The sequence below is a fragment of the Bombina bombina genome, chromosome 4, assembly GCF_027579735.1.
Source record: "Bombina bombina isolate aBomBom1 chromosome 4, aBomBom1.pri, whole genome shotgun sequence".
NCBI classification, from domain to species: domain Eukaryota; kingdom Metazoa; phylum Chordata; class Amphibia; order Anura; family Bombinatoridae; genus Bombina; species Bombina bombina.
In genome coordinates, this window is record NC_069502.1 from 406,847,600 (window position 1) to 406,861,093 (window position 13,494).

General features: G+C 43.1%; 1 protein-coding gene across 3 annotated transcripts in view; it reads left to right on the top strand.

Annotated features, from left to right (window-relative positions):
- The window catches only part of ACAP2 (ArfGAP with coiled-coil, ankyrin repeat and PH domains 2), a 379,535-nt gene that overhangs the window by 236,394 nt on the left and 129,647 nt on the right, over window positions 1–13,494 (top strand). The window lies entirely within an intron of this gene.

Consider the following 13,494-nt stretch of genomic DNA (forward strand, 5'->3'; position numbering starts at 1 on the left):
TTGTGCAGTGACCAGGGTGTTCACTTATGCTGTGTGTGGGCTGATGCTGGGAGATGCGGTTTATTCCTAAGGCTGTCGTTATTTTTATTGATGATAACTGGCTATGGGAGTGTGTTTTTTAGAGGGGCACATGGCATCTTGTTAGTGAATTAGAAATCCGACATGTTTTTTGTTTCCCATGCGGGTCTCAGTACGTCTCGAGTTACACCCACGGTGGGCGGGGCCTAGTTTCGCGCGCTCAGCCGCGCAGTAACTAATCCGGATCGACAGCAAGTTCCTGAGCTCTGGTGTGGCCTAAGTCAGTTTGTGCACATAGTGGTGCAAAGAGATTTGGGAGCGCTGCTCACGAAAGATCAGTGTTGTCTGGGGGCAGGTAGGCGCCGCAGCAGGGCTGTGGCAAGGTGCAGTGTCTGGAGTGTGATAAAAATTTGTGAATAGTATAACTGAACAAACGGAGCAGTATTTGTTAAGTTAATTTGTGCATATAAGGACACTTTGTTTATCGCTGCAAAAGTTGTTATACTGCAAGCAGAAAAATTGTTGCGCTTTTATTTTTTTAAAGGCGCAGTAGGCATTTTTTATTTCAAATATTTGGCTATAAGATTTGACTTGCAAGGTTGAATATATCAAGTAAAGAACGACTTTTATTGCTGTTGCTATTCTGTTTAACATGTCTGAACCTTTGGAAAATACCTGTTCTATGTGTTTAGATGCCAATGTGGAACCCCCTCTTACTTTTTGTCCCTCATGTACTGAAAGGGCCTTACAATGTAAAGAACAGATTTTCTTTAATGCAAATATGTCTAAGGATGCTTCTCAGACTGATGAGAATCAGGGTACGCTGCTACTTTCTCCCCAAGCATCACAACCTTTAACGCCCACCCAAGCGACGCCGTGTTCCTTAAGTGCATCCACTTCATTTACTCTGCAGGATATGGCTGCAGTTATGTCATCTACCCTTACAGAGGTGTTATCTAAGTTGCCAGTGTTGCAGGGCAAGCGCAGCAGGACAGAAGCCACTCCGATTCCTGCGAATTCTGATGCTTTGATGGCTATTTCCGATGTACCCTCTCAGGGATCTGATTTGGGGGGTAGGGAACGTCTGTCTGAGGGAGAACTTTCCGACTCAGGAAGTGTGTTGCCTCAGACAGACTCGGACGTCAGGTCCTTCCGACTTAAGCTTGAACACCCCCGCCTGTTACTTCGGGAGGTTTTAGCGACTCTGGATGACTGTGACCCTATTGTGGTGCCACCAGAGAAATTGTGTAAGATGGACAAATACTTAGAGGTTCCCGCTTACTCTGATGTTTTTCTGGTTCCTAAGAGAATCTCAGAAATTATTACGCGGGAATGGGAAAGACCAGGTATCCCGTTCTCACCTTCCCCTAATTTTAAGAAAATGTATCCCATAGCTGACACTGTTCAGGATTCTTGGCAAACAGTCCCTAGGGTGGAGGGAGCTATATCTACCCTGGCTAAGCGTACAACTATTCCTATTGAGGACAGTTGTGCTTTCAAAGATCATATGGATAAAAAATTGGAGGGTCTTCTGAAAAAGTTATTTATTCTTCAGGGTTTTCTTTTACAACCAACGGCCTGTATTGTACCAGTTACAACTGCAGCGGCTTTTTGGTTTGACGCCTTAGAAGAGTCTCTTAAAACTGAGACTCTTTTAGAGGAAATTCTAGATAGGATTACGGCTCTTAAGCTGGCTAATTCTTTTATTACAGATGCTGCCTTTCAGATTGCCAAATTGGCAGCTAAGAATGCGGGTTTTGCCATTTTAGCGCGTAGAGCGTTATGGTTAAAATCTTGGTCTGCTGATGTGTCCTCTAAGTCAAAGCTTTTGGCTATTTCTTTCAAGGGAAAGACCCTATTCGGGTCTGACTTGAAGGAAATAATTTCTGACATTACGGGAGGTAAGGGTCATCTCCTACCTCAGGATAAAGCAGCTAAACTGAGGGGTAAACTGAATAATTTTCGTTCCTTTCGGAACTTTAAGGGAGTCCCCTCTCCTTCTTCTGCTAAGCAGGAAGGGAATTTTGCACAAGCCAAGTCCGTCTGGAGACCCAACCAGGCTTGGAACAAGGGTAAACAACCCAACAAGCCTGCTGCTACCAAGACAGCATGAAGGTGCGGCCCCCGATCCGGGACCGGATCTCGTAGGGGCAGACTTTCTCTCTTTACCCAGGCTTGGATAAGAGACGTTCAGGACCCCTGGACACTGGAAATCGTGTCCCAAGGGTAACAACTGGAATTAAAAAATTCCCAGCCAAGGGGGAGGTTTCTTCCTTCACGATTGTCTGTAGACCAGATAAAAAGAGAGGTGTTCCTACGTTGTGTAAGAGACCTCTCTACTATGGGAGTAATTCGTCCCGTTCCAATACTGGAACGGGATAGGGGTTTTACTCAAATCTTTTCGTGGTCCCCAAAAAATAGGGCACGTTAAGACCCATTTTAGATCTCAAAAGTCTAAACAAGTTTCTCAGAGTCCCATCTTTCAAGATGGAGACTATTCAAACAATTCTGCCATTGATCCAGGAGGGTCAATACATGACTACCGTGGACTTGAAGGATGCATATCTTCATATTCCTATCCACAAGGATCATCATCAGTTCCTAAGGTTTGCCTTCCTGGACAAACATTTTCAGTAGACAGCAGTCTGAGAAACGCGTTGCTTGTTCTTTTAATATCTAGTGTCATGAGACACTGAGATTTTTATTTTATTAATAAAATTTGGTTTTATTTAAACCTCTTTGTGAGCGTCTGAGCTCTGTCAGTCCGGCAAGACGTTGGAGAAACCAGTTTCCTTGCAGTGTCAGTGAGCTGGGACACTGTGAGATCCCAGTCTGTTTGATTTAGCACAATTGGGTGCTGCTCCACTTGTGAGTACCTTTTTGATAACCTAACAAATCTCTTTCACCAACTGTATTACACCAGGAGGCGCCTTTGTCTTTTTGTGATTTTTTCACAGAGAAAACTTTCTCTTAGATCCTGATTTCCCTGACAAAGCAGCTGACTACAGTCATCATCTGTGTTCCTGATCATTGATCATCCTGGTATTTGATCATATTCATCATTTGGGACTATTCCCACCCCAATTGGGACATTTACCATCTATATAACATTGCAGAAGAAGACAGCATTTCCAGATAAGAACCTTTCAGGAATTTCTTATTACTGTATTTGTTATTATCTGTGTATCCTATGTTTCTCTTAGTCCCATATTTATAAGAATTGTTTCTTATTTGTTTACATTATTTCATATAGTATATTTTATTATAGTTATTACATGTAATTTCTTGTTCTCTTCTCTCTTAGCCTATTTACATAGTAATCATATAGGGTCCTGTGCGCCCGCTAGTAGTAACACACCCTTAGTGTTACTGATTATTTCTTTATTTTCATTTCGTGGCTCTTCCCTTCGGGTTGGCCACAGCACCCAGAATCTTCACAAAGGTTCTAGGGTCTCTTCTGGCGGTTCTCAGGCTGCGGGGCATTGCAGTGGCGCCTTATTTGGACGATATTCTGATCCAGACGTCTTACCAACTGCCAAAATCTCATACAGACATGGTTCTGTCCTTTCTGAGGACTCACGGGTGGAAGGTGAATCTAGAAAAGAGTTGGCTTCGGCCAGATTCATCCTTTTTCAGTCGGACAACATCAAGACTGTGGCTTACATCAATCATCAGGGAGGAACAAGGAGTTCCTTAGCGATGTCAGAAGTATCCAAGATAATTCGGTGGGCGGAAGCTCACTCTTGTTATCTGTCAGCAATCTACATCCCAGGAGTGGACAACTGGGAAGTGGACTTTTTAAGCAGACAGATGTTTCATCCGGGGGAGTGGGAACTCCATCCGGAGGTCTTTGCCACTCTGATTCTCAGATGGGGCAGACCGGAATTAGATCTGATGGCATCTCGTCAGAATGCCAAGCTCCCAAGATACGGATCCAGGTCCAGGGATCTTCAGGCCAAACTGATAGATGCCTTGGTAGTGCCTTGGTCGTTCAACCTAGCTTATGTGTTTCCACCGTTTGCTCTCCTACTCGAGTTATTGCACGGATCAAACAGGAGAGGGCTTCAGTAATTCTAATCTCTCCTGCGTGGCCTCGCAGGACTTGGTATGCCGATCTGGTGGACATGTCCTCTCTGCCGCCGTGGAAGCTTCCATTGAGGCAGGACCTTCTCATTCAGGGACCCTTCTTTCATCCGAATCGGGTTTCTCTGCAGCTGACTGCTTGGAGATTGAACGCTTGATTTTATCTAAGCGGGGGTTCTCTTATTCGGTCATTGATACCTTGATTCAGGCACGTAAGCCTGTCGCTAGAAAGATCTACCATAAGATATGGCGTAAATATCTTTATTGGTGCAAATCCAAGGGCTACTCATGGAGTAGAGTTAGGTTTCCCAGGATTTTATCTTTTCTCCAGGACAAATCTCTGCTTTGTCGATTTTACTGCACAAGAGTTTGGAAGATGTTCCAGACGTTCAGTCTTTTTGTCAGGCTCTGACTAGAATCAAGCCTGTGTTTAAACTAATTGCTCCACCCTGGAGTTTGAATTTAGTTCTTAATTTTCTTCAAGGGGTTCCGTTTGAACCCATGCATTCCATAGATATAAAGTTGTTATCTTGGAAGGTTTTATTTTTGGTTGCTATTTTTTCTGCTTGTAGAGTTTCTGAGCTTTCAGCGTTACAATGTGACTCGCCTTATTTTATTTTCCATTCTGATAAGGTGGTTTTACGTACCAAACCTGGGTTCCTTCCTAAGGTTGTTTCTAATAAGAATATTAATCAGGAAATTGTTGTTCCTTCATTGTGTCCTAATCCTTCTTCTAAGAAGGAGCGTCTGTTGCATAACTTAGACATGGTCCGTGCCCTGAAGTTTTACTTGTAGGCGACTAAAGAATTTTGTCTATCATTTTTGTTATTTATTGTTTTTTTCTGGGAAACGTAGAGGCCAGAAAGCTATGGCTACCTCTCTTTCTTTTTGGCTGAAGAGTATCATCCGTCTGGCATATGAGACTGCTGGACAGCAGCCTCCTGAAAGAATTACGGCTCATTCCACTAGGGTTGTGGCTTCTTCATGGGCATTTAAAAACGATGCTTCTGTTGAACAGATTTGCAAGGCTGCAACTTGGTCGTCTCTTCACACTTTTTCCAAATTTTACAAATTTGATACTTTTGCTTCATCTGAGGCTGGTTTTGGGAGAAAGGTTCTTCAAGCAGTGGTGCCTTATGTTTAGGTTCCTGTCTTGTCCCTCCCTTTCATCCATGTCCTATAGCTTTGGTATTGTATCCCATAAGTAAGGATGAAATCCGTGGACTCGTCATATCTTGTAAAAGAAAAGGAAATTTATGCTTACCTGATAAATTGATTTCTTTTACGATATGACCAGTCTACGGCCCACCCCGTCAGTTTTAAGACGGGTATTTACCTATTTTTGTTAAACTTCAGTCACCTCTGTACCTTTGGCTCTTCCTTTCTCTTCCTAACTTTGGTCGAATGACTGGAGTGGGAGGGAAGGGAGGAGCTATATATGCAGCTCTGCTATGGTGCTCTTTGCCTCCTCCTGCTGACCAGGAGGCGTAATTCCCATAAGTAAGGATGAAATCCGTGGACTCGTCATATCGTAAAATAAATAAATTTATCAGGTAAGCATAAATTTCCTTTTTTTTACCCTTTAACATTAGAAAGAGCAATACATTATTTTACTCATCAATCTCATAAATGACATTGCACAAGGTGGTGCAGTTCCTGTAAAGATAAAAAGCCAGAAAATCCTGCCAATGCTCTTAAACGGATAATAAGTCCATTTTTTATATATGCTTAGTATATATTCATAATTAAGTGCTGGATTACATAATATATTTATAAAAAGTGTTTTATAAACAATAAAAACTGTTATAATGGTTCTCATTCCAAGAAATTGGTTCCTTGGTAAGCATAAAACAGCAAGCTTTTGCAACTCAACAATAAGCCATCCTGATGAATGTGTTTATCTCATCTCCTTTGATTGCTGCAGTTAAGGCTGTAAATTACTTTTTTGAAAAGTTTTAAGCAAGCACTGTGTAGTATGTATGTTGCTCAGTTCGTTTACAGCAATCTTAGGTTTCAGAATTGTAACTCCAGCCCCTCTGTTGAGCACAGTATTTAGAGTTATTTCTTCTATAAGGTAAGACGAGTCCACAGATTCATCCTTTACTTGTGGGATATTATCCTCCTAACAGGAAGTGGCAAAGAGCACCACAGCAGAGCTGTCTATATAGCTCCTCCCTTAGCTCCACCCCTCAGTCATTCTCTTTGCCTACTCTAAGTACTAGGAAGGGTAAAGTGAAAGAGGTGATAAAATATTAGTTTTTAAATTCTTCAAGCAAGAGTTTGTTATTTTAAATGGTACCGGTGTGTACTATTTACTCTCAGGCAGCAGATGGATGAAGACTTCTGCCTAGAGCAGAGCTTTCCAAACTTTTCATGTTGGTGACACATTTTTTAGACCTACATCATTTTGCGACACAGTAATTCAGTTGTACTAGCAAACTGGAGGTTAAACAAACTTGTTTTAAGTGATACAGAAACATACATAAAGTAAACAAAATGTATTTACAAATAACAGTATGTATGTGCAAGAATTAAAAAAAAGTTTAATAAAATCAATAGCTAATTTCTATTTTAATGGGCTGTATGAGGTTGATGGGATGAACACAATTTCTGAATATTTTGTGGAATATTAGATTAAGACACAAGCATTTCATCATCGAGCATTTTTAAGCTTCCACTTCCTATCCATATATCAAAAGCAGGAGCTGCAATGCACTACTGGGAGCTAGTCGCAAAAAAACCCCACTGACTTCTGACTTCAGCTCAGCGTTTAAGCTGCCGCCCTCCTAGCTCGGTGAGTCCGATTGACTACCGTGCTGCAAACACACTGTTGTCCCACTCACTGACTACACATGCAGTCACAAGCCAATTAAGGAGACTACATGTGCAGTCAGGAGCCAATGTGCCGCCAATGGGAATATTTTCAGTTCCCACTGGACTGCGCCAATAGGTTAAGATGATCTGTGACCCCCCTATCAATAACGTGTCAACCATGTGATATGCGTAGCAGGCAGGCGGAAAGTCAGAAACCAAAAAAAAATATATTTTTTTAAATTACAATCTAAAAAAAATTGTGCTGAATCAGGGACACACCTACACACTGCTGCCGACACACTAGTGTGTCCCAACACACACGGCTAGATTTGGAGTTTGGCGGTAAAAGGGCTGTTAACGCTCCGCAGGTTTTTTTCTGGCCGCACCATAAATTTAACTCTGGTAATGAGAGTTCAAACAAATGCTGCGTTAGGCTCCAAAAAAGGAGCGTAGAGCATATTTACCGCAAATGCAACTCTCGATACCAGAGTTGCTTACGGACGCGGCCGGCCTCAAAAACGTGCTCGTGCACGATTCTCCCATAGGAAACAATGGGGCTGTTTGAGCTGAAAAAAAACCTAACACCTGCAAAAAAGCAGCGTTCAGCTCCTAACGCAGCCCCATTGTTTCCTATGGGGAAACACTTCCTACGTCTGCACCTAACACTCTAACATGTACCCCGAGTCTAAACACCCCTAACCTTACACTTATTAACCCCTAATCTGCCGCCCCCGCTATCGCTGACCCCTGCATTACACTTTTAACCCCTAATCTGCCGCTCCGTAAACCGCCGCCACCTACGTTATCCCTATGTACCCCTAATCTGCTGCCCTAACATCGCCGACCCCTATGTTATATTTATTAACCCCTAATCTGCCCCCCACAACGTCGCCGACACCTACCTACACTTATTAACCCCTAATCTGCCGAGCGGACCTGAGCGCTACTATAATAAATGTATTAACCCCTAATCCGCCTCACTAACCCTATCATAAATAGTATTAACCCCTAATCTGCCCTCCCTAACATCGCCGACACCTACCTTCAATTATTAACCCCTAATCTGCCGACCGGAGCTCACCGCTATTCTAATAAATGTATTAACCCCTAAAGCTAAGTCTAACCCTAACACTAACACCCCCCTAAGTTAAATATAATTTTTATCTAACGAAATAAATTAACTCTTATTAAATAAATGATTCCTATTTAAAGCTAAATACTTACCTGTAAAATAAATCCTAATATAGCTACAATATAAATTACATTTATATTATAGCTATTTTAGGATTAATATTTATTTCTCCAACATAGGTGTGTCCGGTCCACGGCGTCATCCTTACTTGTGGGGATATTCTCTTCCCCAACAGGAAATGGCAAAGAGCCCAGCAAAGCTGGTCACATGATCCCTCCTAGGCTCCGCCTACCCCAGTCATTCTCTTTGCCGTTGTACAGGCAACATCTCCACGGAGATGGCTTAGAGTTTTTTAGTGTTTAACTGTAGTTTTTATTATTCAATCAAGAGTTTGTTATTTTAAAATAGTGCTGGTATGTACTTTTTACTCTGAAACAGAAAAGAGATGAAGATTTCTGTTTGTATGAGGAAAATGATTTTAGCAACCGTTACTAAAATCCATGGCTGTTCCACACAGGACTGTTGAGAGGAATTAACTTCAGTTGGGGGAACAGTGTGCAGTCTTTTGCTGCTTGAGGTATGACACATTCTAACAAGACGATGTAATGCTGGAAGCTGTCATTTTCCCTATGGGATCCGGTAAGCCATTTTTATTCACACAGTAAATAAGGGCTTCACAAGGGCTTATTAAGACTGTAGACATTTTCTGGGCTAAATCGATCATATTTACACATATTTAGCCTTGAGGAATCATTTAATCTGGGTATTTTTTGTAAAATAATATCGGCAGGCACTGTTTTAGACACTTTATTCTATTGGGGCTTTCCCTAATCATAGTCAGAGCCTCATTTTCGCGCCGGTATGGCGCACTTGTTTTTGAGAACAGCATGACATGCAGCTGCATGTGTGTGGAGCTCTGATACATAGAAAAGTCTTTCTGAAGGCATTATTTGGTATCGTATTCCCCTTTGGGCTTGGTTGGGTCTCAGCAAAGCAGATTCCAGGGACTGTAAAGGGGTTAAATATAAAAACGGCTCCGGTTCCGTTATTTTAAGGGTTAAAGCTTCCAAATTTGGTGTGCAATACTTTTAAGGCTTTAAGACACTGTGGTGAAAGTTTGGTGAATTTTGAACAATTCCTTCATACTTTTTCGCAATTGCAGTAATAAAGTGTGTTCAGTTTAAAATTTAAAGTGACAGTAACGGTTTTATTTTAAAACGTTTTTTTGTGCTTTGTTAAAAAGTTTATGCCTGTTTAACATGTCTGAACTACCAGATAGATTGTGTTCTGACTGTGGGGAAGCCAAGGTTCCTTTTCATTTAAATAGATGTGATTTATGTCATAATAAATTTAGTAAAAATGATGCCCAAGATGATTCCTCAAGTGAGGGGAGTAAGCATGGTACTGCATCATCCCCTCCTTCGTCTACACCAGTTTTGCCCATACAGGAGGCCCCTAGTACATCTAGCGTGCCAATACTCCTTACTATGCAACAATTAACGGCTGTAATGGATAATTCTATCAAAAACATTTTAGCCAATATGCCCACTTATCAGCGAAAGCGCGACTGCTCTGTTTTAGAAAATACTGAAGAGCATGAGGCCGCTGATGATGTTGTTTCTGAAGGGCCCCTACACCAGTCTGAGGGGGCCAGGGAGGTTTTGTCTGAGGGAGAAATTTCAGATTCAGGAAAAATTTCTCAACAAGCTGAACCTGATGTGATTACTTTTAAATTTAAGTTGGAACATCTCCGCGCTCTGCTTAAGGAGGTGTTATCCAATTTGGATGATTGTGATTATCTGGTCATTCCAGAAACACTATGTAAAATGGACAAGTTCCTAGAGGGGGGCCCCCCGAAGCTTTTCCTATACTCAAGCGGGTGGCGTACATTGTTAATAAAGAATGGGACAGGCCCGGTGTACCTTTCGTACCTCCCCCCATATTTAAAAAATTGTTTCCTATAGTCGACCCTAGAAAGGACTTATGGCAGACAGTCCCCAAGGTCGAGGGGGCGGTTTCTACTCTAAACAAGCGCACCACTATACCCATAGAAGATAGTTGTGCTTTCCAAGATCCTATGGATAAAAAATTAGAAGGTTTGCTAAAAAAGATGTTTGTTCAGCAAGGTTACCTTCTACAACCAATTGCATGCATTGTCCCTGTCACTACAGCCGCGTGTTTCTGGTGCGATGAGCTAGAAAAGGCGATTATTAGTAATTCTTCTTCTTATGAGGAGATTATGGACAGAATTCGTGCTCTTAAATTGGCTAGTTCTTTCACCCTAGACGCCACCTTGCAATTGGCTAGATTAGCGGCGAAAAATTCTGGGTTTGCTATTGTGGCGCGCAGAGCGCTTTGGTTAAAACCTTGGTCAGCGGATGCGTCTTCCAAGAACAAATTGTTTGACATTCCTTTCAAGGGGAAAACACTGTTTGGCCCTGACTTGAAAGAGTTTATCTCTGATATCACTGGGGGCAAGGGCCACGCCCTTCCTCAGAATAGGTCTTTCAAGGCCAAAAATAAACCTAATTTTCGTCCCTTTCGCAGAAACGGACCAGCCCCAAGTGCTACGTCCTCTAAGCAGGAGGGTAATACTTCTCAAGCCAATCCAGCCTGGAGACCAAGGCAAGGCTGGAACAAAGGAAAGCAGGCCAAGAAACCTGCCACTGCTCCCAAGACAGCATGAGATGCGGGCCCCCGATCCGGGACCGGATTTGGTGGGGGGCAGACTCTCTCTCTTCACTCAGGCTTGGGCAAGAGATGTTCTGGATCCTTGGGCGCTAGAAATAGTCTTCCAAGGTTATCTTCTGGAAGTGATTCATCCTGTTCCATTAAAAGAACGAGGGATAGGGTTCTACTCCAATCTGTTCGTAGTTCCCAAAAAAGAGGGAACGTTCAGACCAATCTTAGATCTCAAGATCCTAAACAAGTTTCTCAAGGTTCCATCGTCCAAATTGGAAACCATTCGAACAATCCTTCCATCCAGGAAGGTCAATTCTTGACCACGGTGGATTTAAAGGATGCGTATCTACATATTCCTGTCCACAAGGAACATCATCGGTTCCTAAGGTTCGCATTCCTGGACAAGCATTACCAGTTCGTGGCGCTTCCTTTCGGATTAGCCACTGTTCCAAGGATTTTCACAAAGGTACTAGGGTCCCTTCTGGCGGTGCTAAGACCAAGGGGCATTGCTGTAGTACCTTACTTGGACGACATTCTGATTCAAGCGTCGTCCCTTCCTCAAGCAAAGGCTCACACGGACATAGTCCTGGCCTTTCTCAGATCTCACGGATGGTAAGTGAACGTGGAAAAGAGTTCTCTATCTCCGTCGACAAGAGTTCCCTTCTTGGGAACAATAATAGACTCCTTAGAAATGAGGATTTTTCTGACAGAGACCAGAAAAACAAAACTTCTAAACTCTTGTCGGATACTTCCTTCCGTTCCTCTTCCTTCCATAGCACAGTGCATGGAAGTGATAGGTTTGATGGTAGCGGCAATGGACATAGTTCCTTTTGCGCGCATTCATCTAAGACCATTTCAATTGTGTATGCTCAGTCAGTGGAATGGGGACTATACAGACTTGTCTCCGAAGATACAAGTAAATCAGAGGACCAGAGACTCACTCCGTTGGTGGCTGTCCCTGGACAACCTGTCGCAAGGGGTGACCTCCCGCAGACCAGAGTGGGTCATTGTCACGACCGACGCCAGTCTGATGGGCTGGGGCGCGGTCTGGGGATCCCTGAAAGCTCAGGGTCTTTGGTCTCGGGAAGAATCTCTTCTACCGATAAATATTCTGGAACTGAGAGCGATATTCAATGCTCTCAAGGCTTGGCCTCAGCTAGCGAGGGCCAAGTTCATACGGTTTCAATCAGACAACATGACGACTGTTGCGTACATCAACCATCAGGGGGGAACAAGGAGTTCCCTGGCGATGGAAGAAGTGACCAAAATCATTCAATGGGCGGAGACTCGCTCCTGCCACCTATCTGCAATCCACATCCCAGGAGTGGAAACTTGGGAAGCGGATTTTCTGATTCGTCAGACATTGCATCCGGGGGTGTGGGAACTCCATCCGGAAATCTTTGCCCAAATCACTCAACTGTGGGGCATTCCAGACATGGATCTGATGGCCTCTCGTTAGAACTTCAAGGTTCCTTGCTACGGGTCCAGATCCAGGGATCCCAAGGCGACTCTAGTAGATGCACTAGTAGCACCTTGGACCTTCAACCTAGCTTATGTATTCCCGCCGTTTCCTCTCATCCCCAGGCTGGTAGCCAGGATCAATCAGGAGAGGGCGTAGGTGATCTTGATAGCTCCTGCGTAACCACGCAGGACTTGGTAGGCAGATCTGGTGAATATGTCATCGGCTTCACCATGGAAGCTACCTTTGAGACGAGACCTTTTTGTTCAAGGTCCGTTCGAACATCCGAATCTGGTCCTACTCCAGCTGACTGCTTGGAGATTGAACGCTTGATCTTATCAAAGCGAGGGTTCTCAGATTCTGTTATTGATACTCTTGTTCAGGCCAGAAAGCCTGTAACTAGAAAAATTTACCACAAAATATGGAAAAAATATATCTGTTGGTGTGAATCTAAAGGATTCCCTTGGGACAAGGTAAAGATTCCTAGGATTCTATCCTTTCTTCAAGAAGGATTGGAGAAAGGATTATCTGCAAGTTCCTTGAAGGGACAGATTTCTGCCTTGTCCGTGTTACTTCACAAAGAGCTGGCAGCTGTGCCAGATGTTCAAGCCTTTGTTCAGGCTCTGGTTAGAATCAAGCCTGTTTACAAACCTTTGACTCCTCCTTGGAGTCTCAACTTAGTTCTTTCAGTTCTTCAGGGGGTTCCGTTTGAACCCTTACATTCCGTTGATATTAAGTTATTATCTTGGAAAGTTTTGTTTTTGGCTGCAATTTCTTCCGCTAGAAGAGTTTCAGAATTATCTGCTCTGCAGTGTTCTCCTCCTTATCTGGTGTTCCATGCAGATAAGGTGGTTTTACGTACTAAACCTGGTTTTCTTCCAAAAGTTGTTTCTAACAAAAACATTAACCAGGAGATAGTCGTGCCTTCTTTGTGTCCGAAACCAGTTTCGAAGAAGGAACGTTTGTTGCACAATTTGGATGTTGTTCGCGCTCTAAAATTCTATTTAGATGCTACAAAGGATTTTAGACAAACATCTTCCTTGTTTGTTGTTTATTCTGGTAACAGGAGAGGTCAAAAAGCAACTTCTACCTCTCTCTCTTTTTGGATTAAAAGCATCATCAGATTGGCTTACGAGACTGCCGGACGGCAGCCTCCTGAAAGAATCACAGCTCATTCCACTAGGGCTGTGGCTTCCACATGGGCCTTCAAGAACGAGGCTTCTGTTGATCAGATATGTAGGGCAGCGACTTGGTCTTCACTGCACACTTTTACCAAATTTTACAAGTTTGATACTTTTGCTTCTTC